Here is a 26,945-nt window from a genome sequence, read left to right on the forward strand (position 1 = left end):
AGCAGCATCAGGTAGTCAATTCTATCAGACCAAGTAGCAGATAACATCAATTCAAACTGTCCTGATTCTGCAAGACAGCAACAAGTTCCTTATAGTCAGGACTTCATCCTGATCACACGTAAAGTAGTATTTGCAGCTTACACTGGTATTACAATACACCCCTGCAATCATATTCTACCCCATTGCGGTGTCTGGTGGAGGAGTGGGCAGAATGCTATACTGTAAAGGCAGGTATCCACTTGCCGACAATGAAGGACTGAACCATTACAATATTGTTAATTATACTGTGTAGTGCCCACACTGAACGATATGTTGTTCAGTGCAGGCACCCTCCCTCGTCCCCGAATATACTCAACCTGGCAATATCGTCAGGTTGACCATCATGTCCGGGCGATGAGCGATGCGACAATGACCAGCAGGAGCGCGCATTGCTGGTCGTTGCCGGTATTTTACCGCAGGATTACTGCACGATTAATGAACAATTAAACAATGTTGTAATCGTTTAATCGTCCATTTATATCGGCAAGTGGATACGCGCCTTAACACACAGCAGCAGTTTACCCTGCAGCTTCATGATACGGGTAGCTTGTGCAGAGCCCCAATGACATCAATGGGAGTCACAGCGCTCTGCACAAAGACCCTTTTCACAATGAACAGCGGAAGTGAGAGCTATGGAGAAAACAGTTATAAATGTAGTTCTCCTTTAATTACAAGTAATACTACAATATGCAAGACCTGTGATCATTGCTGAGAAATATACTTGTAACAAAATGTGAAAGCAGTGTCAGTAACCATTGCCAGCATTACTCTGAGAAGGCAGAACAAGCCCCGCTCGCTAGTCTGTGATTAGCATGTAAATGTACAATGCATTTTCTTGGCGATAACATCTGCTCTCATACAGGATTGAATTTCCTCATTATAACACAGTATATGAACTTTAGTCAGAGATAGGATAAGACTGGAACATGTCCAAGGGTAAGAAAAGTGTTGTACAGTATAAGGTGTAGCAAAGAGGTGTGTGTCCTTTAAAATATAACATGGGATTAACAAGGGTGTGTGCATACAATTGCACCCTTTGTAAATTGGCACCATTTTTAATGAAACAGCTGGTCTGACTAAAAGGAAAAAAGCTTTGCAATCTGTTACACCTCTGGAATGTGGCATCCTCTCATGTCCTGTCTATGGCCCTGATTCAGAGCCGGACGCTCTGACCAGAGCGCTCGCTCTCAATCAGGGCCCACCTCCATAATTATGGAGCGTCCTCCTGGACGCTCGTATAGCTGTGGGTCACCATCCACAGCATATACGAGCGTGTAGGATGATGGTCGCGATGGTCTTGACCATCGCCACTGCGAGCCGAAGCATGCGGTTGTTTCTCAACCGCAAGGCCCGGAGTGATTTTGGCTCTATCAGAGCCAAAATCACTCCCACTGACATCACTAGTGATGTCAGTGGGGCCGGCTTCTAACAGTAGGCGTTCCCTTGGGAACGCCCCCGTCTGGGAGGCACGCCCCTGGCACGCCCACCAAAGGGGGCATGCTGTCAATCAACATCGACAGCACGCCCCCTTTGATCAGACACAACGAGCGAAGGAAAGTCCTTCGCTCGTCGCGTCTCGCGCATGCGCAGTGCAGACCATCGACCCACTTGCGAGCGGACAGCCTCTCGCGAGTGGGTCTGAATCAGGCCCTATGTGCTGTTATGCCTTTCCGTTACCTCTAATACACAAAATATTTTTGAAGAACAGTTTGAAAATTGTCAATGAGAATGAGACACACTATCAGACGTGGACAGAAATGAAGTATATCCAGTTATTATGGCCTGTAGAGTGAAAAATTATATTTGCAATTACAAACAATTTACAACCATATCTGGTTAATAGTTCTGGCACATTAGAGGGAAATACTATAATTTATGCAAAGTTTTACATGTTCAAAGACTGCACTTGGGACCCTCCAGTATTGTGCGTCGGGATTCTAACTACATCCCGTGTATATAGGCCAGAACATTATTGCCACTATTTGCGGCAATAATAAATGAAACATCGCCTGAATGTACTAATCTTCACATGCAGGGACAGGGACTGTGGAGTGTGCATGCTGAAAATACATTGTGATATGCGGCTTTTAGTTAACACGCATTCTTTTTTATGGAACACGCAGTTATTTCAATTTGGTCCCCAGGGTCTCATATTTCATAATCTGTACACAAAAATGAAGGCTACATTTTTAATTACCCATTTATACAATAGATCAAATCAATGAGACTGGAAACAAGTCGTTCACAAAATACTTATGTGGTACTTGACTCTAACTAAATAGCCTACTTTGCCTTCTGTTTAACTGGCCAAAATACCCGGGTTATTGCCGTGTCAACCCAGGCAGCGGCTCAGTGGAGTAGGCTCCTAGGAAAAAATCCCGGGTCAATCGTCATTTCTTCCCGGGTATCGAGCAGAGTTTTTAGCGGGTAAACCCTGGTCAGTATTCGGAAGCTGTCTGTGTAACAGCTGTTACCAGGGAGGGAGAGATTGCATGCATAGGCGTAGGGAGTGCGGTTTCACCGGAGCGCGAGCTCTGGGCGCCGAAGTTGCCAGTGGGTGCCGTGCACAGCATTATGCGCCCTCTGGCTGAAGACGGACTCCAGAAGCAGCTGTCAAATAGCCGACAGCCTGCCGTGTTCGTGTGTATGAAGAGCCGTAACTACAACTCATGCCGCTCGATGCAGGCCACACCCCCTCCATGTGATGTCACATGAATGGGGCGGGGCTACGAACACCAAGCATTGCATCAACGCCCGGAGCATCCTCAGGCTGTTAGGGCAGCGATGTGCACGTCTGAAGCGTCTCAGGGAAGCTCCAGGCGGCACTGCTGCATAAATTCTGTCTGCAAGGTGCCATTCCAGGCACCCTGCTAGCCAGATACAGGAGCCGTGGGTGAGCGGCGGTGCCGCCCACAGGGCTCTGCGCAGCTGCACCGCTTGCACACCCCTGAGTTTATGTCACACGCAACGGTGCTGTGCACAACAATTAACCTGAATCGGTATGGATGACCACCGGACCTCAGCTCGGCGGATGAAATCCCGACACCAGAAGGCCGGCAGATGTAGATCCCGACTACGGTAAGTAACTACCCTAACCCTCCCTTAGGGGTGCCTAACCTCCCCCCAGGGGTGCGCAAACCTAACCCCCCTCCCCACACCCTAAACCTAACCCTCCCGGGGGGTGCCTCACCCTGACCCCCCCCGGGAGTGCATGACCCTAACCCCCCCTTCCTCTAGTCTAACTCTAACCCTCCCAGGGTGCCTAACCCCAAGTCCCCCTGGGAGACCCTCAACCTAACCCTCCCCCCACCCCGCAGCTATCCGCTCGTTTACCTACGATCGGTATGCCGGGCATCAGGATTTTGGCGTGGGGCCAATGATAGGCGGCAATATTTAGACGCCTATCATTAGTCCCATGCCAGGATTTCCGTGTCGGGAACTAACTACATCCCCAATTATACTATGAGGAGCAGCAAGAAGAGCATGCAGGCTGAAGAGAAGAAGGCAAGTCAGAGGGGGCAGGGGAAGGGGTTGGCTGGAGTGACAGGGCTGAAGAGAAAAGGGGGATAGTGTGATAGGAGGGTTTTGTGTGATGGTTGGGAACAGATCCCCTTCAGTAGATGTACCCTCACGTCATCAGTTACTATCCACGTGGACATTGATCGGGAATAGTAACCTGTGGCAAATGAGCCATCATGCCCAAAGCGTGGTGACGAGGGAATGAACTTGCGAGGGTACAAGTTTCTAAAGTAGCAACACTTTAAATGCAGGGAACAGCAGTTCCGTCCTCACTCCACGTCACGTCCAGGTACATTAACTGAAGGGGACCCTATACACAACCCAGGTGGGACAGGGGGCTGAAGAGACAGGTGGCAGGAGGATGGAGTAACGTGACAGGAGGCCAGAAAGACCCTGTTACCCTGGTGAAACAACATGGGTACCGAGAGGTTTATATTCCTGATAGCATAAAAAAATGGTTCAGACCTGAGATTCATCAGCACCCAGACTGAGAATAATAATTCTTCTTCACCTTCTGACGTCTAAAGATTGGCTCCCTAGACGTCAAAGAAACCTCCTCTTTCTCATTACTGAGTACAGTCTCCGCTCTTCCAGAGAGGGGACATCCACTAGGAACTAATGGTCTTCTTTTACTGAGACATACCCATTACTCCCTGTACCGGAGTCTGATGAGGAGACCGAGTCAGACTCTAAAGGCCATGGGTGACGAGCCCTATGCCCCTGCTCCCCCACTACTAATCTAGCTGCCTGCAGAGAGACTATAGATAGCGGCATACCCTGACTAGAGTGAGCAGTAGAATAAACCCAACAGGAATTTATGTGGTGCATATACATAGAAGGACACATTCCTAATGTATGTGGCTGTTGAAAAAGTGATATAACACAGCAGTTGGAAGAGATGAGAGTGTGATAGTGTGTGTATCAGGGGAGTCTTTATAGAGGAGGGGGCCCGTGTGCTTTCCCCGTCATGGGCTCCCTCCTCTCACCCTGGCGGCCAGCAGCCGACTTACGCGGCCAGCCGGCCACGGCAGAAACAGTAGACTCTAGGCACTAGAGTGGCTACTGCGCAATCGCAGATCGCCGGGAAATGGAGCGGCCGCCATTTTCCTGGCATTTTCCTCACAGCTCATGCTCAAAACACCAGAACAATGGCGGTCATTTTCCAGCGTTTTGAGCAGCGTTGGGAGACCCGACACGGGACCTCGGAGAGGTAAGTTTTAGATAATATGAGTGCAGGGTGTGCGGTGTGGGCCCCCCTGGACCCAGGGGCACCACACACCCTGCACCCATTATAGATGCACCTCTGGTGTGTATGGAGCCTGCCCCTCCAGACAGACAGACAGAGACACTTTCTTGCTCATTATATAGAGGTTATTCATTTGTATCATGATCCCCTCAAAGTACAGAGCTATGTAATATGCAATCTTTTTTATAAATAAAGGCTAATGGGGGAGATGTATTAAACCTTCTGAAGCGTGGAGCAGTTGCCCATAGCAACCAATCTGAGTGGTTGCAATGGGCAATTTCTCAGCTCATTAGAAGGCTAAATAAATCTCATCCTTAATCTTTATTACCATATTTTTACAGAAAAACTTGTGCTTGAAATAAAAAACAAAACAAAAAAAAACCAATATGCTGTAAAAACTGCTGCATAATCCAAGTTGAGGCTTTAATTATTAACTGGGAAAAAAAAACAAAAAACATAAATGCCCTTAAATGTGCAGTAAGACACAAGCATAGTTTATGGTGAGCAAACATATGTTGGTATAGTTTATGGTGAGCAATAAATATATCAAAACAGTGTATGATAAATGAGTAGCAACTTTACAGTGATAATTATAACCAAGGACAGGTTACACTTGAAATAATCTTGTAGCAATTCTCACTGCAACATTTTTCTTTCAATAGTAAAATAATGGCAGTAACCTTTACCAGAGAACCCAAATAATGTCCATTGTGTATATAGCACAATTAGGGAACATTCCCCATAGACCAATTTGGTGTCAATTAAATACAGAGTCTACATAATCTAGCAGCAGATAGGGCCCTAAATCTGCTGGCCAACCAGGAGGCTACCGGGGTAATTCAACAGGATATAGCAACAAGCATTGTCGCCACGCACATATCCGCCATATACGGTACCTGCAGCTTTGCAAGTTTTCCTGCACACTGATGGAGTGCAAGGAAAAACTTGCGATGCTTCTGGATGTGACGTGCCACCGTGGCCATTGCTCATAATTTCATTTTGAAACCGTTAGGGGGAAATTCAAACCACAGATCAGGCTGTAAGGTGCCGATGCTCCCACTGCTTCTCCAGCACCTCGCAGCCGCCAACACTACAGATTTTTCCCCCACACTCTAGAGAGGTAACAAGAATATTTGTGATCTTACTGTACCATAAAGCTCAGGGATGAGAGAGCCTGAACCTCATGACCAGTCCACTCAGGAAATGAATCCAGGCCCTAGAGTGAAGTAATTGGCAGCTCTGAAAAACAGACAGCATGGTCCAAACTCAAAATCTTAGGACAGAGGGCCTGATTCAGAGCCGGACGCTATTTGCGCTCGCTCGTTCAGAAAAAGGGTCTGGCTATTTAAATTGAACGCTCGCTCTTTGCAGTCTGTTGACGCTTCTATGTCTGAGCGAGCGTCCGAAACATGCGCTCGCTATTTTGTAAAGACGCCCCTTGGCCGTTCGCATCAAACGTCATCTCCGCTATTTATTTGTTTAATCGAGTACATCGAAATGCGTATGAACTGCTCGCTATTCTTGTGGTAGCATTTTCCTACCGCAATCATGCGAGCAGTTCAGGCTAAAAAGACAACCAAGTGACGTGGTCGATGACGCTGCTTTGTTAATTATGCACACCCATTAAACGCCCGTTTTGACCATTTGGCACGCCTGCGTTCGGATCTCCACTCCCCGTTTTCAAGCACCTTCCCCTGTTACCACCCACAAACAGCCTCATCCTGTCACTCAAATTAGCAGGCACTCGCTATGTTGCTAGCACACGATTTCCGACTGCACTGACTGGTTGGCGCATGCGCATTATGACCCATACGCATATGTGCGAACATCGCTCGGAGCGAACGAGCGGCCGCTTACGAGCAGCTCTGAATCAGGCCCAGAAACCTCAAAATATTACCTCTTCTCAATTGGTCTCTGTTAGTTACTGGTACATCCCACACCTAATGCATAAACTAGACCACAGGATCTCAAACTCAGTCCTCAGGATCCCAAACAGTGCATGTTTTACAGGTCTCCTCAGATTCACAAGTGAAATAACTATCTCCACCTGTGGATCTTTAAAATGTGTCAGTGAGTAATGAACACATCTGTGCACCTGCTGGGTGACCTGGAAAACATGACCTGTGTGGGATCCTGACAGAGTTTGGGAACCACTGAACTAGACATTACCATTTACATGCTCAGTTTAATCACCAGTGTTCCAGCCCCCAACTCCATCTAATGGTGCATACACACGGGACGATCATCAACGATAACGGCATCGTTGAACGATCTCCCGGGTATGCTGGATGATCGATATCGATTATCCAGCACACCACAAATCCACCAATGACGGGCAAAGACCTGGTTGATATCGACCAGGTTGGTCTACATGCACGGTCGCTGGACGATATCTTTATCGTCCATACGTGCCCATGCATCGCAGCTCATTGGTGGATTGGAGGCACCGAAAAATGCACAATATGAACGATAACGATATGATTGATATCGTTATCATTCATATCTTGCATATTAATCGTACCATGATAACCAAAAAGCTTCGTAAACCTGCATAGAAGGGCTCCACACATATATAATATATATATATCTATCTTTGTGTGAGCCAAAATACTGCACTTGAGAATTAGCAAATTTCCATAGACAGCCATCAAAACCCCAAAAACTGTGGATCTCTCAAACAGAAGCCTCTGAATGAAATTTCTTCTGCTCAGGTGCAGACGGCAATGCGTGTACAGTTACACAGCAGAGAACTACTATTATATTAAGAACAGAACACACAAATGGGTTCCCAAAGAAAGGTAGACAGTAAAAAAGTTCACAAGCAATAGGGCAACATGAGATGGTCGACAGTCAATAGGTCGAGAAAGTTAGTAGGCTAAAAGGGACAAAATGTCGACATTGGGAATGGTCGACACAAAAATGGTCAACTTTTTATTTTATTTTTTTTATGGGTAGGCACTTACCGGGGGGTTAGGGAAAGACACTAGGAGGGAAGATTAGAGTTAGGCACTTACTCCTACGGTTAGGTACTAGGAGGGACGATTAGGCTTAGACACCAAGGAGAGGGTTAGGGTGAAGAGTAGGGTTATAAAACGTCGATTGTTTCTACCTGTCGACCTATTGGCTGTCAACCAATTGGTGTCAACATATACACTGTCGACCTTTTTATTGTCAATCTAATGAACCACACCTGACACAAATGTATATTTATAGTACAGTACCAGTCAAAAGTTTGGACACCTTCTCATTCAATGGTTTTGTTTATTTAAATTATTGTCAACATAGTAGATTAATACTGAAGACATCAAAACTATGATAGAACACATATGGAATTATGTTTTAAACAACAAAAAAAAAGTGTTAAGCAAATCAAGATAGGTTTTATGTTTTAGATTCCTCAAAGTAGCCCCCTTTTGTTTTGATGACAGCTTTGCACACTCTTGACATTCTCTCAATCAGCTTCATGCGATAGACTCCTGGAATGGTTTTGAATTAACAGATGTGTCTTGTCAAGAGTCAATCTGTGGAATGACTTGCCTTCTTAATGTGTTTGAGACCATCAGTGGTGTTGTGCAGAGGTAGGGTTAGTAGTACACAGTGGACACCACTATTTGACTACTGTTGTAATCCATATTATGGCACCAACCACTCAACTCAGTAAAGAGAAACGACAGTCCATCATTACTTTAAGACATGGAGGTCAGTCGATACGGAAAATTTCAAGAACTTTGATGGTTTTTGCAACTGCACTTGAGGATACATTCAAACGCTATGATGAAACTGGCTCTCATGAGGACCACCCCAGGAAAGAAAGACCAAGAGTTACCTCTGCTGCAGAGGATAAGTTCATTAGAGTTACCAGCCTCAGAAACCGCTACTTAACAGCACCTTAGATTAGAGACCACATAAAAGTCTTCACAGAGTTCAAGTAGCAGACAAATCTCAACCTCAACTGTTCAGAGGAGACTGCGTGAATCAGGCCTTCATGGTCGTATTGCTGCGAAGAAGCCACTACTGAGGATGAACAAGAGAATTGTTTTGGCCAAGAAACACAAGGAATGGACATTAGACCAGTGAAAATCTGTACTTTGGTCTGATGAGTCCAAATTTGAGATTTTTGGTTCCAACCGCCATGTCTTTGTGAGACGCAGAGAAGGTGAGCGGATGGTTTCTGCATGTGTGGTTCCCACTGTGAAGCTTGGAGGAGGAGGTGTGATGGTGTGGGGGTGCTTTGCTGGTGACACTGTTGGTGATTTATTCAAAATTCAAGGCACACTTAACCAGCATGGCTACCACAGCATTCTGCAGCACTATGCCATCCCATCTGGTTTGCGCTTGCTGGGACCATCATTTATTTTTCATCAAGACAATGACCCCAAACACACCTCCAGGCTATGTAAGGGCTACTTGACCAAGAAGGGAAGTGATGGAGTGCTGCGTCAGATGACCTGGCCTCCACAATCACCTGACCTAAACCCAATTGAGCTGGTTTGGGATGAGTTGGACCGCAGAGTGAAGGAAAAGCAGCCAACAAGTGCTCAGCTCCTCTAGGAACTCCTTCAAGACTGTTGGAAAACCATTCCAGAAGATACCTCATGAAGCTGATTGAGAGAATGCCAAGAGTGTGCAAAGCTGTCATCCAAGCAAAAGGGGGCTACTTTGAGGAATCTAAAATATAAAACATATTTTGATTTGTTTAACACTTTTTTGTTTACAACATAGAACACATATGGAATTTTCATAGTTTTGATGTCTTCAGTATTAATCTACTATGTTCTAAATAATTTAAATAAACAAAAACCATTGAATGAGAAGGTGTGTCCAAACTTTTGACTGGTACTGTATATGTGTATAGTATATTGAGAGCAGTCAAGTAAAAAATTTTTCAAAATGTATCTATTCCATGATAAATGAACTTTCAATTCTTGCCCATTCCCTTTTTTACCTATTGTACAGGCAGCCATTTTGCACCCGAACATTAATATTATATTGCATTATGTAAATACATTTCTGCTGTATTTGGAACACGAGTTGTGTGGAGCATTGTCAGGACCAATTGCTGACCTGTATGTTATTTGGCTCATAATTACAGGTGTTATATATCAAGGAAAACATTTTAAGATTTTGCAAAACAAAGCAGCATTTCATTGGAATGATCTAATACATGAACAAATGTAGTAATAGGATACAACACAATAAACATTTAAGATTTCAAGTACGTCTAGTGAGAAATGGTTCCTAGAGATAAAGGGGATGCTGCAGAGCTGAATTTAAGTCCGTTTGCGGAGTACTGTATCTTGCACTGCACATCAGAGCCGTAACTAGACTTTTTGGTGCCCTGTGCCAGAGAGAGCATTGGTGCCCCCCACTTTCCCCCCCCCCATTTTTTAAATAAAGACAGAAGATAGTGCGTCTGAAAAAGGGCCATGGCCTCATGGGGAGGGCCAGGGAAGAGATAGGGGAGGTCAGGAGATGCTGGGAATAAAAGAAGAGGAAGCTACAAGTGGAGAGTCATCACAGGGCGTTCTCACATAAGCAGAGTTCGGGTAAGGAGTGGTCACGCAGCTGCACTAAGGGTCTTTTGCACCTGGAATAGGGTTGGTGCACATGTGCAAGGATATTTAGGACTAGTAGCAAACGATGGCGTGTGGGCACCCTACAAGATGCATATAACTCTGCAAACAGGTGAATATACACATTTATTTTTTCATACATGCTCTTTGAGAGCAATGGGCTTGATTCAGAGCTTTACGTATATTCAATACGTATGTAAATCTCCGATGTTTGCAGATCTGTGCATGCACAGGAGCCGCACTGGGCATGTGCAGACCTGTTTCTATGATGTTGCTCGCAGTGCCCCAAAGGCCGCAGCATGATTTATACGCTGCTAGCGTTTGGGGGGGCGACGGACAGCACTCCAGAAAAAGGGGCGCATTGGACACATATTCTGGGTGTGCCAAAGCCAGTGGCTACGTCTCTGGATCCGGCAGCAGGCTTTCACCAGACATCGTGAGTAAATTGAGGTTTACTCAGATGTCCAATGTTTACGCAGTTGATCCGATGCTGCGTCTTTGGATTAAAGAAGCTAAAAAATAAATATAAAATTGCATTTCTGAAAGGAGACTTTGAAAAGTGTGATGTCTCACAGTTAAATCATTTTAAAGAGACTATAGACCTGATTCAGCAAGGATGGCGATTGCGATCGCGGTAGCAATCGTGCACGCAGTTCTGCTGCGAAGTATGCTAACAATTGCAATCGCAAAGCCCTCTCACTGACATGAGAGGGCAAGTTGGCATCTCACATTTGCAATTCCTTGCAATCCAGCCAAAACATCAGTAACATCGAAGAACGTCGGAGCCACTCTCACATTTAAGGCACCTCTGACCCTACAACTAAATTGCTAACTTTCCTGGATGCAGTGAGAGCTCAGGCTGTGTATGCCATTGTAGTGGCTAATTTATGCACGCCCCTGCAACTGCGTAAAAACGCACTGACACGCCTGCATTTCTCAGACCATCCCCAAACAGCACTTCCTGTCAATCACTCTGCGACGGGTCTGCGTACTCACTAAAATCGCAGACCTGATCGCAGTGGTACCTTCGCACACTGTGATGCATACGCATAGAGAAACAAACGGCCACCTGCATGCAATCCATGCTTAATGGTGCCCTACATTTGTTTGTTTGCATACTTCATACACTTATAATGATTTTTTCCCAAAAAAGTTATGAATGAGCGATTAGCAATTACCCATTTAATATGGCGATAGATATTGCTTCATCATACAAATTGTGAATATTGATACAAAACAAAAGAAGTTTATATATAATACAGGAACTAAATAAACTTCAATAACATTTCCCTCACTGTATGTCTATAAATTTCTACTTTCAGGAGCAGTAAAAACAGCCTTCATTACAGGTTGACATTTATCATCAACAATCCCACCTCCTCAATGTTGCCATGTTGAAGACAGCAAACAAGATATATACATAGATATGTTGTTATTTACACAATAGACACTGTAACTATTTGGCTCTGTAACAGTATGCTTAAGGTACAATGGAATCACCGATGTGCAAAAAGAAGCTAGGTCTACATTGCACAAAAGGGCATTAAGCTGCTGTGGTCACCAAAGAGACTGCAGCACTTTCTAAACAAAAAGTAAAGATAAATACAAGGAACTTTATGTGATGTAGGGGTCTATGGGCCTGATTCAGAGCCGAACGCTCTGACCAGAGCGCTCGCTCTGAATCAGTGCCCTCCTCCATGAAAATGGAGCGGCCTCCTGGCTGCTCGCATAGCTGTGGGTGACCACCCACAGCATATGCGAGCGTCCATGATGATGGTCGCGATGGTCTTGACCATCGGGCTTGCGACGGAGACCCTGCGGTAGGGTCTCGCTGCCGCAAGCCCTGGAGTGATTTTGGCTCTATCAGAGCCAAAATCAGTCCCACTGACATCACTAGTGATGTCAGTGGGGCCGGACCCAGACGGTAGGCGCTCCCATGGGAACGCCTCCGTCTGACAGGCACGCCCCCGGCACGCCCTCCAAAGGGGGCGTGCTGTCAATCAACATCGACAGCACGCCCCCTTTGGTGCGAGACCCGGAGCGATGGAGAGCCCGTCGCTCGCCGGGTCTCGTGCATGTGCACGACGGAGCTCCCTCCGTCGTGCGCATGTGCAGTAGGGGAACATCGACCCGCTTGCGAGCGTCCTGCGCTCGCGAGCGGGTCTGAATGACCCCCTATGTACTAAGCCTTGGAGCGAGAGAGAAAAAGAGGACGGAGATAAAGTACCAGCTGATCAGCTCCTAAATGTCATTTTTCAAACAGCATGTAAAGTGACAGGAGCTGATTGGTTGGTACTTTATCTCTCTACAAGACTTAGTACAAGGCTACTAGAAGCATTTGGAAACATACTTGAAACATTTTCAGGCTCTGGTCATAGTTGATCATATGTATGGATAACCAGGGACTTATTAACCAATAATGAATTCACTGGTGTCCCCCAAGGTATGCAGGACCAAACGCATATTTTGTCCCGATTCCAGGGCAATTGGGGGGTATGATCCAACAACAGATGTCCCGTCAGTACCAGAAGCAGATATTAGAGATGGTCCAAAGTGACGTGACCATGCTTCTTCTTGTGCCCTCACTAATTCTCAAACTGAAGCATCCAAATCGGGGTATAGAGGGGAAGGAGCTTGATTTAAAGCACTAGATTTGAAGGTGCCCGAGCTCCTCTCTCCACTCACTATATCCCAGTGTCTCTAGTGTCCTCCAAGGATAAACGGCCAGTTGTAAGTCAAGTAGACAAGGATAATAAAGGCTTTTGGCACCCTTCCACTCCGAGAGAAATACCCACCTAATACTGGACAGTGCTTTTAGCTTTCCAGGTAATATGATTATTATATATTATAGTCCTCAATCCATATAGTCCTCAATTAAAATTAGATAAAAATATGCTATTCAAGTTATAGTAGCAGCACATCAGCCTAGTGTTTCTAGCTGAAGTGATATCAGTGCTTGCAGGGGAAGGGGGACTTTGGGTTTTTCCTGGGATCCCCCTATGGCCCAGATAACACTGATATTGCTGCAGAGAAGACAATAATTCCTGGATTTCTTCAGGGTATTATTGGGTGCTATGGATAACAGACACTGCTGGGACTGTCGAGCTGTTAGCTTTCAAGATAAACCCACTAGCTGATGCAACCATACTGCAGACGGGAAGCCGATGGACGGAATCCCGACCGTCGACTTCCCGACTGTCTAATCCTGGCAAGGGTTAAATGACGGGTATCGAAATCCCAACGCCTGTCATTTTCCCTATGCCGAGAGCCCGACACCCAGCTTACCAATCGAAGGTAAGGGTTTCCGGGGGGGACATAGGGTTAAGGCACCCCCCCCCCCCCGGGAGGTTAAGCTTAGGCTAGGGGAAGGGGGGGGGGGTAGGGTTAGGCACCCTTAAGAGAGGGTTAGGGAGGAGAATAGGTTAGTCAATACTTACCTTTCAACGATCGGGATTTTCACTGCTGCCGGGACGCCGCTGTCGGGATTTGAACCGCCGGCCATGCGGTAAATCATACTGAATCCCTGCACAGGCAGCTCGTTTACTTTGTCCAGAGGGGCTGACGCAGTAATACTCAATTGCGCCCCAAAGAGCAGGCACAGTTAGTTACTTTATTTCCCATATATACTGATGACCTGCCTACTGTACTTCTGAAATTCCCCTAGGGAAAGTATTCTATAGTTATCCCATTATATACCTTATTGCCCCTTGTCTAGCGCCCAGCGCACTCTACTACTTTAGCGATCTATTAATTTCTTGGGTTTTTGGGAAACCCTGTGTAGTATACCCTAGGCAGCTTCTGGGTTCTCACTAGTCCGGATTCTTTATTTTATATAGTACAATAGCATATTCACCGAGTTTATGCCAGGTATGCGTCACACACGCCTACACGCTTTTATAGCTATTTGTTTTGTTTGCAATATACCATCTGCTATTTGACATTAATAACATTTCTAATACACAAGAAACAACTTCCTGTCTCACAAGAAAAAAACATTTGCTTAAACAGGTGCATAACAGGCATAATCCAGGCCTGGCAAATCTGTGGCTCTCCAGCTGTGGTCAAACTACAGGTCCCAGCATGCCCTGTCACAGTTTTTCTATTACAGCATTCTAAAACTGTGGCAGGGCATGCTGGCAGGGGTGCCGTGAAAGGGGGGGGGGCGAATACGGCTTACCCCAGGGCCCAGGCTTGCTGGAGAGGCCCCAGGTCGGACTGGGTCCGCCGCTCCTCCACCCTCTCTGTCCTGTCAGCAGCAGCCCCCAGCACACACTGCTGTGTGCCAGGCTTCAGTGAGTACAGGGAAGTGGCTGACTGCACCTGATAGCACTGAACGTGCCCCCTCCTCCTGGATCTGGCCCTGACTAAAGGGGCACAAGAAAACCACTCTGTGGATTGCGCGGTGTCGTACTGGTTTTGCAGAGGCGTATTAAGAGAGGAGGGGGCCCGTGAGCATTCCCCGTCTGGGGTCCCCTCCTCTGCATGCGGGGGGAGGCTTGCTGGGACCTCTAGTTCTCCAGTAAAATAAAAAAAAAATTTATAAAAAAAATGAATAATATTGTAATTGTAACCACACACATTTATACAATCAACCCAGCACCCACCGCCCAGGGGTGCCATGGATAGCCCCAGACTATGAGACCTTGGGGTGCCCTGGGGAGGGGGAACCTTTTTATTGGAGGGGTCCCCACCTCTCAAGGGACCCACGGCCTGGGCTGACTAGTGGTCAGGTTTAATGCTTTGGCCGGGGGACCCAGTGAGAGGGTTCCCCCCCAGCTGTGGCATTACACCACCGTTAGAAAGAGTCCGGTGCTAGTTATAGAAAATACAGGGGACTCCTAATCATTGTGTCCCCTGTATTTCCACAACCAGGACCGGCTCAATAGAGCCTGGTACTGGTTAATAAAATACATGGGAGCCCTACGTATTTTTCCCATGTATTTTAAAAACCAGGACAGGCTCAGAGCCTGGGGCTGGTTCTGCTTTTAGGAGGGAACCACATGCATTTTTTTTTTTTCCTTTACGGTTCACTATTTTTAATTAATTTTTTTTTCAAAACATAAGCCTTCACGGATCTGTGAAGGCTTCCGTATAACTGACTTTAATGTGACTAGCATTAAAAAAAGGTCAGAGTTTGATATAATTTAGCATCTGATTTATCTATTCCTCAACCTTCTCCCCTTACTATTGCTTCTTTTCTATCTGACGATTACCCTCCCTGACGGCTGACCATTTACTGGACTTGAATGCTCCATGATCTCAAAATGTAGTGGCAGCGGTAATTTCTTCTCTCCCACGTGGGAAAGCTCCTGGCCCTGACGGATTTATTAAGGACTTTTATATAACATTTCTGACTATAACTCCCATTCTTACATCAGTGTTTAATGTTGTGTCTGACGTAGGCTCCTTTCCCAAAGAGATCTTAGAGGCACAAGTGATGACATTCTCCTCTCCTCCCCTCCCTAATTCATCCCGACCAAGTAGGGTTTGTGTCCGGCAGACTGGCCTCTGATAACACCCGTAGAGTATTTGATCTTATCGACTATACTAATCTATCCCATTCTGGAATGCTCTTGCTGTCTCTCGATGCTGAAAAAGCATTTGATCATTTAAATTGGTCGTATATGCAAGCTGTTCTTTCCAAATTTGGGTTTGTAGATTGTATTTTAATGTCTATTTTAGCTTTATACAGCACTCCGTCTGCATGGGTTTTCAGTAATGTTTTTTTGTCTGACACATTCCATATTTCTAATGATACACGCCAGGGGTGCCCCCTTTCCCCTTTGATATTTGTTTTAGCTATTGAACCCCTTGCTGCCAAATTGAGAGCAGATGCTAAATATCCTGGAATTAAAATTGGAAAAATAGCTCATAAGCTCTGTCTTTTTGCAGATGACCCCATCTTCATTCGGTGTTGGAGACATACAGTGCTTTCTCTTTCTATAGGTTAAATACGACCAAGACTGATGTTTTGCCAATTAACCTTGCACCCTCTGTTGTTGCTTCCCTTCACTCTATTTCTCAATATAAATTGGCGTACATCTTCTATCCAATTTCTTGGCATACATATTCCCTCTTCCTCTAAATAGTTTTTTGATGTTAATATGCCCACTCTGGTAGTGTGTCCAACTTTACTAAATCCTGGCTTTCTTACGAGATATCTTGGTTGGGTCGGTTGGCTGCTATTAAAATGTCTTTACTAACAAAGCTAATGTATCTTTTTCACAAGTTCCCTATTATGTTCCCGAAAAATATCTGTATAAGTGTCGATCTCTTTTATCCCATTACCTTTGGAAGAACTGCCAACTGAAATTGTCAAGATCTCGAATGATTCTCCCAAGAGAAAGTGGAGGTCTATCCTTACCAGACTTAGGGCCTGATTCAGAGACGGACGCTCTAAAAGAGCGCTCGATCTGAATCAGGGCGTTTTTTTTTTTTTGTGCGGCCTCCTGGCCGCTCGGTTAGCTGTGGGTGACCACCCACAGCTATTGCGAACGGCCAGGATGATGGTTGCGATGGTCAAGACCATCGCGGCTTGCGTCAAGACCCTTGTGGTAGGGTCTCGTGGCCGCAAGCCCCAGAGAGTTTCTGGCTCTAATAGAGCCGGAAGCTCTCCCAGTGACATCACTGGTGATATCAACATCGACAGCCGCCCCTTTTGCCTTTTGTAGAGAGTCCCGGAGCAAGAAAATTTCTCTCCGCTCCGGGGCTTGCGCACGCGCAGTGCGGCCGCTGTGTGTGCGCAGAGACCACCATCGACCCACTTGCGAGCTTCTGAATCAGGCCCTTAGTTTTCTATGAAGAAGCTTGTCTATTGGTTTCTCTTCAAGAATGGTTTCGTGATCGTTACTATCCTTGTTGGTGTCCTTAGAACAAAATAATTGCCTGGGATTTATTTAACGTATTTGCTTTGTACTCCCAAATCTTTAAGGCAAGCGGTCTCCTTATTCTTGCCATCTATTCGAGCTTCGTTACAAGTTTGGGATAAGTTGATTGATTGTATTCCTGCTTTTTTTCTCCAATCCCCTGAATTATTTATTAAGGCGTTAGCAAGATTTAGGTTAGGGATCAATTTAGCTATTTGGTATGATAGGGGAATACGTATTCTAGGGGACCTTCAGGAAGGCAGCTTGATTCTCCAGTCATTGGTTTAAAAAATGTTTGGTTCAAGGGGAATGATCCATCCACTTCCTAATAAATTATTAACCCAGTTGCAGAAAGGTTGGTCGAAAGGCGGTGTTTCGTTTTGGTATAAAATCCTTCTTAAATTGTGCCCTTTTGATACATCTGCAGCTCAGTAGAGATGGGAGAAAGATTTGGGTCATTCCATCTCTGACTCTCAGTGGCAGTTAGTTTATTCTTCCTATTTCCGTATGTCACGATGCCTGAATCATACAGAGATGCAAATAAAACTACTGAATAGACTTTACCTCGCTCCTGACAAATTACACTCTTATTGGCAATCCTGTTCTAAATTCTGTTGGCACAACCGCGGTGAGGTAGGTCACATTTTTCATGTGTTCTGGTCCTGTCCTCTTTTACAAACCTACTGGTTAGAGGTATTTTCATTAATTTATAAAGTTTTAGGGTTAACTTTATCACCCTCTCCGTGTTTAGCCCTGTTACATATATATCCTGCCTCAATACCGTCACGCCAACGCTATGTATTAGGTTATATTTGTATCGCGGCTTGTGCTGAGCTAGCTCAATGTTGGAAGCCGCCTCTTCCTCCTCCACTCATTAAAGTGTTTCACAAAATTCATATTCATTTTCTGATGGAGTCAGAATCGGTACCTTATACTACTTCTGCCTCCTCCACTTTGGTAAAATGGAGAGCTTGGCATGATTACGTGACAGATGGAGAAGGCGCTGTTTTTCTATCCAAACTGTCCTCATCAGATCCCCTACAAGTTAGTTCAAATGAATCTTGATTTTTGCTAATGACTGTTACATTTAGATTTTTTATTTTTTAAATTGATTTATTGATCTCAACATTACATGATAATCTCACATTATGTATACTGATGTGTATGTGTTTTGTACCCCCCTCCCTTCCCTTTTTTTCCTTTCTGTATCCCTTCAAAGATACGACGACAACAACAGTTCGCAGGCTATTACAATTGGCGAGTTGGTGGACAAACTCAGACCTTTAAATGTGCCAGAAGGTCCGAGTTTGTCCCGCAGGTAAAACTTGCACCCTATTACATTTACCCCACTATATGGTTTTATAAATTTTAAGATTCTTTTTTGTAACTGGCATAGTATTCACTATGCACCATGCCCAAGTAACTGGGATTTACAAAAGCTCCTACAAAAAAAGGTTTCTATTGCACAGAGGAGAATGGGACCAGGATGACGAGTCTTGTAGCGAATCGCATTATCACTCCCTGACCCACACCCACTACACTAAAGGAAATAACTTGGATACGGGAGACTAACCTGCTCATCTGGGGTCACTCTCTGAAGTTCAGAAGTCTACCAGATATTCTGGAAGAATAGACAAGTTATGATCTTCAAAGACTTTTCTTGAGCAGATAAGGAGAGTTATGGTAAAACTTACCTTGGGTCCACAGGGAGGCATTGGGGTGTAGGTGGGACCTGAGGGACCGGAAACCAACAGCAAAGCTATTCAATCCCAGGATGCTCTGGTCCTTCCCCCTATACCCCGCCCCCTACAGCTTGAGGGCACTTCAGTTTTGTTAACAAGCCCAAGGCAGGAGCAGGATAGAAGAGAAGGAAGACTGGTACACTGAGGAATCACACAGAGAAGGAATCTAGTGACCAGGAGAAGAAAACCCACAGAAGCTATGAGCGTCAGGGCGGGTACCCTGTGGACCCTATGGACTTCGAAGAAAGAGAGAGTTAACCAAGGTAAGTTTTACCATAACTCTCCTTTTCTTCTTTAGGGTCCATAGGGCTCCACAGGGAGACAATGGGGATGTCCCAACGCAGTTGCACAAAGGAAGCATCCTGAGAGGCAAATGTATCAAAGGCATAAAACCTAAAGTGGACAGAAAACCAGGTAGTCGCCTTGCATAGCTGTTCAGCTGAGGCGCCACACCGGGCTGCCCACGAGGGACCCCATAGGCAAACGCAGGGGGGGTTTCCATCTGCCTGGAACCTCCTCCCCAGCACATACCATGACCACAGTAGAAATAGTAATATAATAGAATTTTACTAATTCTACATGTTCTTCTCAGTATCACAAATGAAATAGTTAGCACCAGCTGTGGATCTTTTAACATGTATCAGCCAGTAATAAATAACCTGTGCACCAACTAGGAGATCTGGAAAACATGCACTGTCAAGGATGCACTGCTATAGAGCCCAATATGTACATACCGGTATATGTCCAGGGAAGTGCTAGGTTCTTCTGCTGCTCCTCCAGGCTACCGGACTTGCTCCAATGCTCTGGAATGGTGCCCACATCTAAAATAAAAACATTCAGCTCAGGCAGGATGGCCCTACTGCTGCATCAAATTACTTATTGTGATCCTGTATATGCTGGAATTATGACACACAATACACATTGTATGACGCATATTAAAGCTGGATAAATACTAAATTCTACCCAGGCCCGCTGAGAGCCGCGGCAGGCCCGGGTAATAGGGTGTGTGGCCTAATCGCGGGAGGCGTGGCCCCCTTCCCAGCAAAAAAAAAAAAAAAACCTGGGCAATCTGTACCCGCTTCCCCCCCTCCTCTTGGCGCTCCTAATTCTACCCTCTTCAAGGACTGGCCACACTTGCTCTAAAATCAAGCATTTGGAAACCCCCCTCTAGAAATCCTGCATTTGCCACTGGACCCACAGAGTGAGTAGAATGAGCTTAGACTGTAGTTGGCACAGGAAGGCCCGTCTGTGTGTAAGCCTGAGAGATTCATCTGGCCAGTCTATTAGCTGGCCATCCCTGCTTATGGAATCCATATAAGATGAAGAGGGAGTCCTATTTCCGTAAGGAAGCAGTACGGTCCACATAGATCTTTAGAGCAGAGGCCTCATCTGCCAAGAGGTCTGGTGAATTAAATGCTGGAACCACAATTTCCTCATTCAGTTTGAAGCAAGAAACCACATTGGGAAGGAAGCCTGGGCATGTTCGAAGAACAGCCCTATTCTGATGAGATATCAAAAAGGGAGAGAGACATGAAAGCACCCCTAAATCAGATATCCTATGGGCAGATGCTATAGCCAAAAGAAACAGAGTATTCGCAGTGAACCATTTGACGTCAACTGATTCCAGAGTTTCGAATGGAAGTTCCCGAAGTGCATGGGAGCAACACTGACAAAGGGAGGTTGTATTCGTAGAACACCCTGCATGAAGGTGTGAACATCTGGTGTAGGAGCAATTTTGAGCCGAAACCAGATAAACAAAGCAGAGACCTTCACTTTCAGAGATGCTAGGCGGAGGCCTAGATGCAATCCAGCTTGAAGAAAGACAAGAATTCTAGAACCTTAAAAGAACTGAGGGTCATAGTTTCTTGGAGCACACCATTGGAAATATGTATGCCGTATTCTGTGGTAAATCATGGCTGAGGCCGGTTTACGTGCTTTTAGCATGGTCTGGACAACAAAGCTAGAAAAACCTTTAGCCATTAGGAGGGATGTCTCAAGAGTCAAGCCATTAAAAACAGACAGGCTAGGTCCAGATGTAGATATGGGCCCTGAGACAATAGTTCTACTTGTAGAGAGAGCTGAAGAGGAACGTCTATGGAGAGCCTTTGAAGATCGGAGGACTAGTGACGTCTGGGCCAGACTGGAGCTATTAACATGACTGTGCCTACCTCCAGTCTGAATTTTCGAAGCACTCGAGGAAGCAGGAATATTGGAGGGAAGATGTATGCTAAATGGAAATTCAATTTCACAGACAATGCGTCTATGAAGGCCGCATCGGGGTCCTTTGTTCTGGTGCCATAAATTGGAAGTTTGTTGTTGTGTCTGGAGGCCGTGAGATCCACCTCTGGAAGACACAATTTGTCCACTAGAAGCTGAAAAATTTCTGGATGTAGAGACCATTCTCCTGCATGCACGTTGTGATGGCTGAGGAAATCCACCTCCCAATTGAGAATGCCCGGGATGAACACTTCGGAGATGGCTGGGAGGTTGCGTTTGGCCCAGGTGGGAATGCGGGACACTTCTGTCATTGCTGACTGACTTCGAGTGCCCCCTTGGTGATTGAGGTAGGCCACAGCCGTGGCATTGTTGGACTGTAATTGTACTGGCATGTTTTTCAGACTATTCTTAGCCAGAGTGAGAGCCTTGTAGATGGCTCAAAGTTCCAGGATGTTGATTGGCAACACTACCTTGACTGGGGACCATCGGCCCTGGAAGGAGTGCTGGCCGGTTACTGTGCCCCACCCTCTGAGGCTTGCATCCATGGTGAGGAGAGCCAAGTGCGGGATCCAAAAGGGACGACCGTGGTTCAAATGGGAAGTCTGTAGCCACCAGGCTAGGGACAGGGGAACCTCTGGGGGGAGGCTCATCATCTGGGATTTGAGCAGATGGGGTAGCCAGTTCTACCTGGAGAGGATCAGGTGTTGGAGGGGCTGGAGTGAAACTGGGTGGACTCCACCATGTCGAAGGTGGACACCATTGATCCCAAGGTCTGCATTGCAGAGTGAATCGACACTTCTGCGATTGTGAAGCAGTCTGCGTAGTCTGTGCTGTAGTGCTGAAATCTTGTCTGTCGTTAGAAAGATTCTCTGAACTCGAGAGTCCAGGAGGGCTCCCAAATGTACCATCCTTTGAGAGGGTGTCAGGGAGGACAATTGGTAATGTTGCTGCAGTGTAGCAAACCAGAGATATTGTTGATGAGAAGGCGCTATAGGTACATGTAGGCAAGCGTCCTGAATGTCTAGGGATACCATAAAATCTCCAGGCTCCATAGCTAGGATAATAGAACGGAGGGTTTCCATATGAAACCTGGGCACCCAGATACATTTGTTCAGAGACTTGAGGTTGAGGATGAGACCCATTGGGCTTCTAGGGTAGAATAATAGCTCTTGCCCCATTGTGAGGAGGGGAGCCGAATTGTTACTCCTGAATTCAGTAAGGACTGAATGGCTTTTTGGAGCAGCAGGGGCCTTGGATAAGTCCGATGGAGGTCCTGTGCAAAAGAACTGTTGGGGGGGGGGGTCGCCTCAGGAAGGAGAGAGCATTTCCGTGGGAGACCACTTCTCTTACCCAGGCATCTGATGTAGTCTGATACCAAACATGGGCGAATTTAAGAAGTTGGCCTGTCACCCTGGGAGCACCCAATCCTGTCAGGCTGCAAGCTTGTCCTCAGACTTGGCAGGTGGACGTCTAGGCCAGGCTTATATGGCCCTCGGCTTGGAGTCCTTGGCTGATGTCTGTTGCCATGGAAAGGACTGACCCTTGGCTTTGCCTTGAGGGCGAAAGGATGACATCCGCGGCTTTGTATTATATGCAGAGGGCAGGAACGCCGTCTTGTTAGTCGCCAAAGTAGTCCCAATTTTATCCAATTCTGGACCAAATAGGATGTCTCCTGCATAAGGCAGAGACTCTAGAGCCCGTTTTGATTCTGAATCTGCTTTCCAGGAAAATAGCCAAAGAATAGGGCGGGCCACTACCGAAGTTGCAGATATCCTGGAGGCCAGGAGAACCGTATCCATAGCTGCATCACCTAAGTAGGAGGCTGCATCTCTAATGTGAGATATGTAAGACAGATGTTCCCTTGAAACATCAGGGGGAAAAGTCTCTTCTAGGGCCTTTGCCCAACTCTCAATGGCTTTTGCCACCCAGGCCGTAGCCCTAGCAGGACAGGTAATAGCTCCTGTAAGAAAGCATATAGATTTATGACAAGCTTCTATACGTCTATCTGTAGTCTCCTTCAAGGAGGTTGCAGTATGAATGGGCAAGGTGGAATTTTTAACCAGATGTGTTACATGAGAATCCACCTTTGGGGGAACTTCCCATTTAGTACAATCAGTAGTTGGATAGTGGGTAAAAAGAACTGAACCATTTTGGAATTTGAAACCTTTTACCAGGCATGTTCCAAGCTTCACTCATGTGATCAGATAGCTGGTCCGAGTGAGGAAACTCTGTTAAAACAACCTTTTGATGCTTAAAAAGTCAGTGTTTTTTCTCAGGAGTGGGCTCATCCTCTTCTATTTGTAGAATACTTTTAACAGCTCTCACAAGAGCAGGTATATTTAGTTTAGACGGTGGCTCCTTTTCTCCTGAGACAGAGTCAGAGCAGGACTTACAAGACACCAGAGTAGGAGGAGCAGCATCAGGCTGCTTGGTATTCTTTCCTCTGCCAGCCATAGCCCCAAGAATAATAGAATACACAGTATGATACAGTGCGATGAACACCTTGCAGTATGTGTAATATGGTACAATGTAGTGTGCAACTGCACTATATATGGCACAGTGCAGTGTGCAACCGTGGTATATAGTATGCTATAGTCCTCACACTTATATAGCAGATGTGAGGTACAATGATCCCTCAATACCTTAGTAGGTTAGGGTATAGTAGAAAAAAAAGGGACAGGTCTAAACTGACAGTATAGAAAGTAGAGATTAGCGCTAGCACAAGTCACATACAAACGCAGAAAAAAACATTACATGTCTGCAATGGGCGCTAAAATCAACTACACAGACCACAGTGGCTGGTAGAATATAGCGATTTATAACCTGGCCCATGGGAGAGGTATACAGGGAGACTGGACCCAGTGTTTCCCTGAGACCTGTTTGACTAAAATGGCTGCCATGTGTCTCTAAGGGAGCGGAGGGTGAGGGAGGAGCAACTTAAGGGAACACCAAGACCGCAGTGGAAAGGCTCCCTGAGCTGGGGGAGGGGCTGCAGTGAGAGCACCTTATCCCCTGGCTGACGTTAACCACCAGGTCCCCTGGCCTTTATAATATGCCTCTGCGCCAGAATTGTTATGCCACGGTGGTCTAGTGGAGTACTGCGCAAGCCAGTGTCCACATCAGCGCCTCTGGTCTGTCACCTGAGACCATAGGCAAGACTGCATTAAGACACGAGTCCCTGCGAATGTGGATTCAGCCTTACCTGTCCGCTGGATTCCAGGCTGCTGTCTGGGGTCCGGGAAGCCTGCTAGCTAGTTACCCCCAGAGCCCCGCTGGGAGTACCTAGCACAGGCTTTGTGTCATGGCGCCGCAGAGAGTTGATTCGACAGCAGCACAGACGTCTGGAGGACAGTCTGGTGCTGCTCGTCCGTTTGGTAAAAAAAAAAAAAAAGTAAAAGTAAATTAAATCACAAAATTAAAGCTTGGGCTGCTTAATGCAGCCCTCTGTTATAATGGTGGTCCAGCTCCTGCCAAACACCAAGGAAACTGAAGTGCCCTCAGGCTGTGGGCGGGGTATATGGGGGGGGGGGGGTTGAGGGGAAGGACTGAAGCATCCTGGGATTGAAAAGCTTTGCGGTTGGTGTCCGGTCCTCCAGGTCCCACCTACACCCCAATGTCTCCTGGTGGAGCCCTATGGACCCTGAAGAAGAAATTAGATTTATCGCAGATATTATTTCAGAAATTCTTCTTCTAAAACTGTAAGAGCACTATGTATTTTTATCTCAATGGTGGGAGCTGAACATCATTTATTTCTATCTTTAATATTAAACAGAAAAACAACATCATAAGTCATGGTCCAGTCTAAGCTTATACTGTACTTCTGTAACGCTTTTTCAGGGATAACATGGTCATTGGGTTCTAGCATGTTTACAGCTTTAAATATAATGGAATTCGTCACATAGGAATCCACTTCTGAATTCATTCTGTGCGATTTCTATTTCTCTGGAACAAAGAAGTGCTTTAGAGGTCAAGTGGATTAATCCTTGCGGAGCATAGGTTCTTTTACTGTTCTAGCAGTTAACCCTATTATTGCCAATAGGCACATTTATAAATGTTGAGCACGGATTGCTTCCAATTATTTACACGTGTTAAGTTCTATATGAAACCCCAATTGTATTTATGCCATCGGTACATCATATTGCACTGGGGGAAGGTTCCCCGAAGCATTTTCCCTTTTCTATGATGATTACCTTTTTTTCTGGTTGCACTAATAAAAAACCTCTAATGAGCAGTTTTTCTTTTAAACCTTTAAATTTGTTGGCATATAGCCTTGTCCTTAATTATATTAGGGTGAAAATTATGACTTATTTGTTTCAAAATTACCCAACGGAATGTGAAAAACTTACATTTATTTTAGAAATAACACAATAAATCATAACTGCTTGTTACACTACCATTATTCTGTCTTTGCAGTGACATATAGGAACAATTAATATACATAATCATACGTGTGCGTTTACTTTCTGCGCAGAGGGAAATCATGCATGATACATGCTGCAAACTGGCGTAGTACTCATCCCAAAATGTTTTGCTTCATTTAACCTGAAATCTTGGTTGTTCATTTTTTTAACTTGATTTACTATGTATTACTGTATATTGTTTTGTTGCTACTTATACCAGGTACCACTGTAGAGGGAACTCTCAAGAGCAATCCTGTCTTTGTGCATTGCAATATATATATATAATATATTATATATATTTATTGTGATGGAGGATCTGGGTACCACTATCTGTAATGTAATACATAATAATGAAAATATGTTGAGTAGTATCTCAAGTTACATTACCGAATACTCAAAAACCAGACTGTCAAGTTCATAAATGGGTAACTTAGTTTTAGCTAGTTTAAGAACATATAATCATGCACTTAAAAGCTACTTTCAGTAAACTTGAGTGGACTAGATAGACCTGTTTAATCTCAGTAACAACTGCCCTTCAAAATACCCCATTCTATTTTATTTGAAAAATGTCTCAGTATACATACAGTATCTTACATAGATCTTTATTGTCATACTGCTTCCCTTGTGTGATAATTACAATATAAAACGGGGATAGTGTGTGTTTGTGCTGGTGATGGGTGTATGTACCACATGATATATGCTATTTATTTACATCTCAAACTCTGACAAATTGTTTTTTACACTAATAATTAATCTACTTTGGTTACTGAAAGGCATGATATGGCATAAGAGCTTTGAATCTAGAGCACAGGTTCTCAAACACGGTCCTCAGGACCCCACACAGTGCATGTTTTCCAGGTCTCTTCGCAAAATCAAAAGTGAAATAATTATAACCACCTGTGGACCTTTTAAAATGTGTCAGTGCGTAATGAATACACCTGTGCTCCTGCTGAGTGACCTGGAAAAGGTCCCGAGGACCGAGTATGAGAACCACTGATCTAGAGGAAAGGGGCAATGCTGAGACAACAGAAGATAGTGAGACTCTGCATCCCGACCGGTCGCAATTTTGGCGCCGGTATTTAGACCGTCTGCATCCCACACGCCGGGACTGGGGTTGGGTATGAAATACCGGCTGTCGGGATGCCGCTGGTCAGAATACCGACAGTGTCATCCCGACACCCATAGGAAGAGATGGTAAGTATTTTCCCAACCCCTACCCTAACCCTCCCTGATTCCTAAGCCTAACCACTCCCCTCGCCGCACCCTAAACCTAACAACCTCCCTCCTAGTGCCAAAACATAACCTCCCCCTCCTCACACCCTAATCCCTACACTCCCTCCCCG

The 26,945-nt window shown here is 45.5% G+C and overlaps 1 protein-coding gene across 3 annotated transcripts in view; it reads right to left on the reverse strand.

Annotated features, from left to right (window-relative positions):
• The window catches only part of CRACR2B (calcium release activated channel regulator 2B), a 106,106-nt gene that overhangs the window by 69,348 nt on the left and 9,813 nt on the right, over positions 1 to 26,945 (reverse strand). Inside the window, exon 1 of one of the 3 annotated variants that reach the window (XM_088470989.1) lies at positions 19,720 to 19,756. The exons of the other annotated variants lie outside the window; for them this stretch is intronic. The gene's annotated coding sequence lies outside the window, so the exon portion shown is untranslated. Of the gene's footprint in view, positions 1 to 19,719; positions 19,757 to 26,945 lie in introns of those variants that run through there. 3 annotated transcript variants of the gene reach the window in all.

The sequence above is a fragment of the Taudactylus pleione genome, unplaced genomic scaffold, assembly GCF_031769625.1.
Source record: "Taudactylus pleione unplaced genomic scaffold, aTauple2 ptg000109l, whole genome shotgun sequence".
NCBI classification, from domain to species: Eukaryota; Metazoa; Chordata; class Amphibia; order Anura; family Myobatrachidae; genus Taudactylus; species Taudactylus pleione.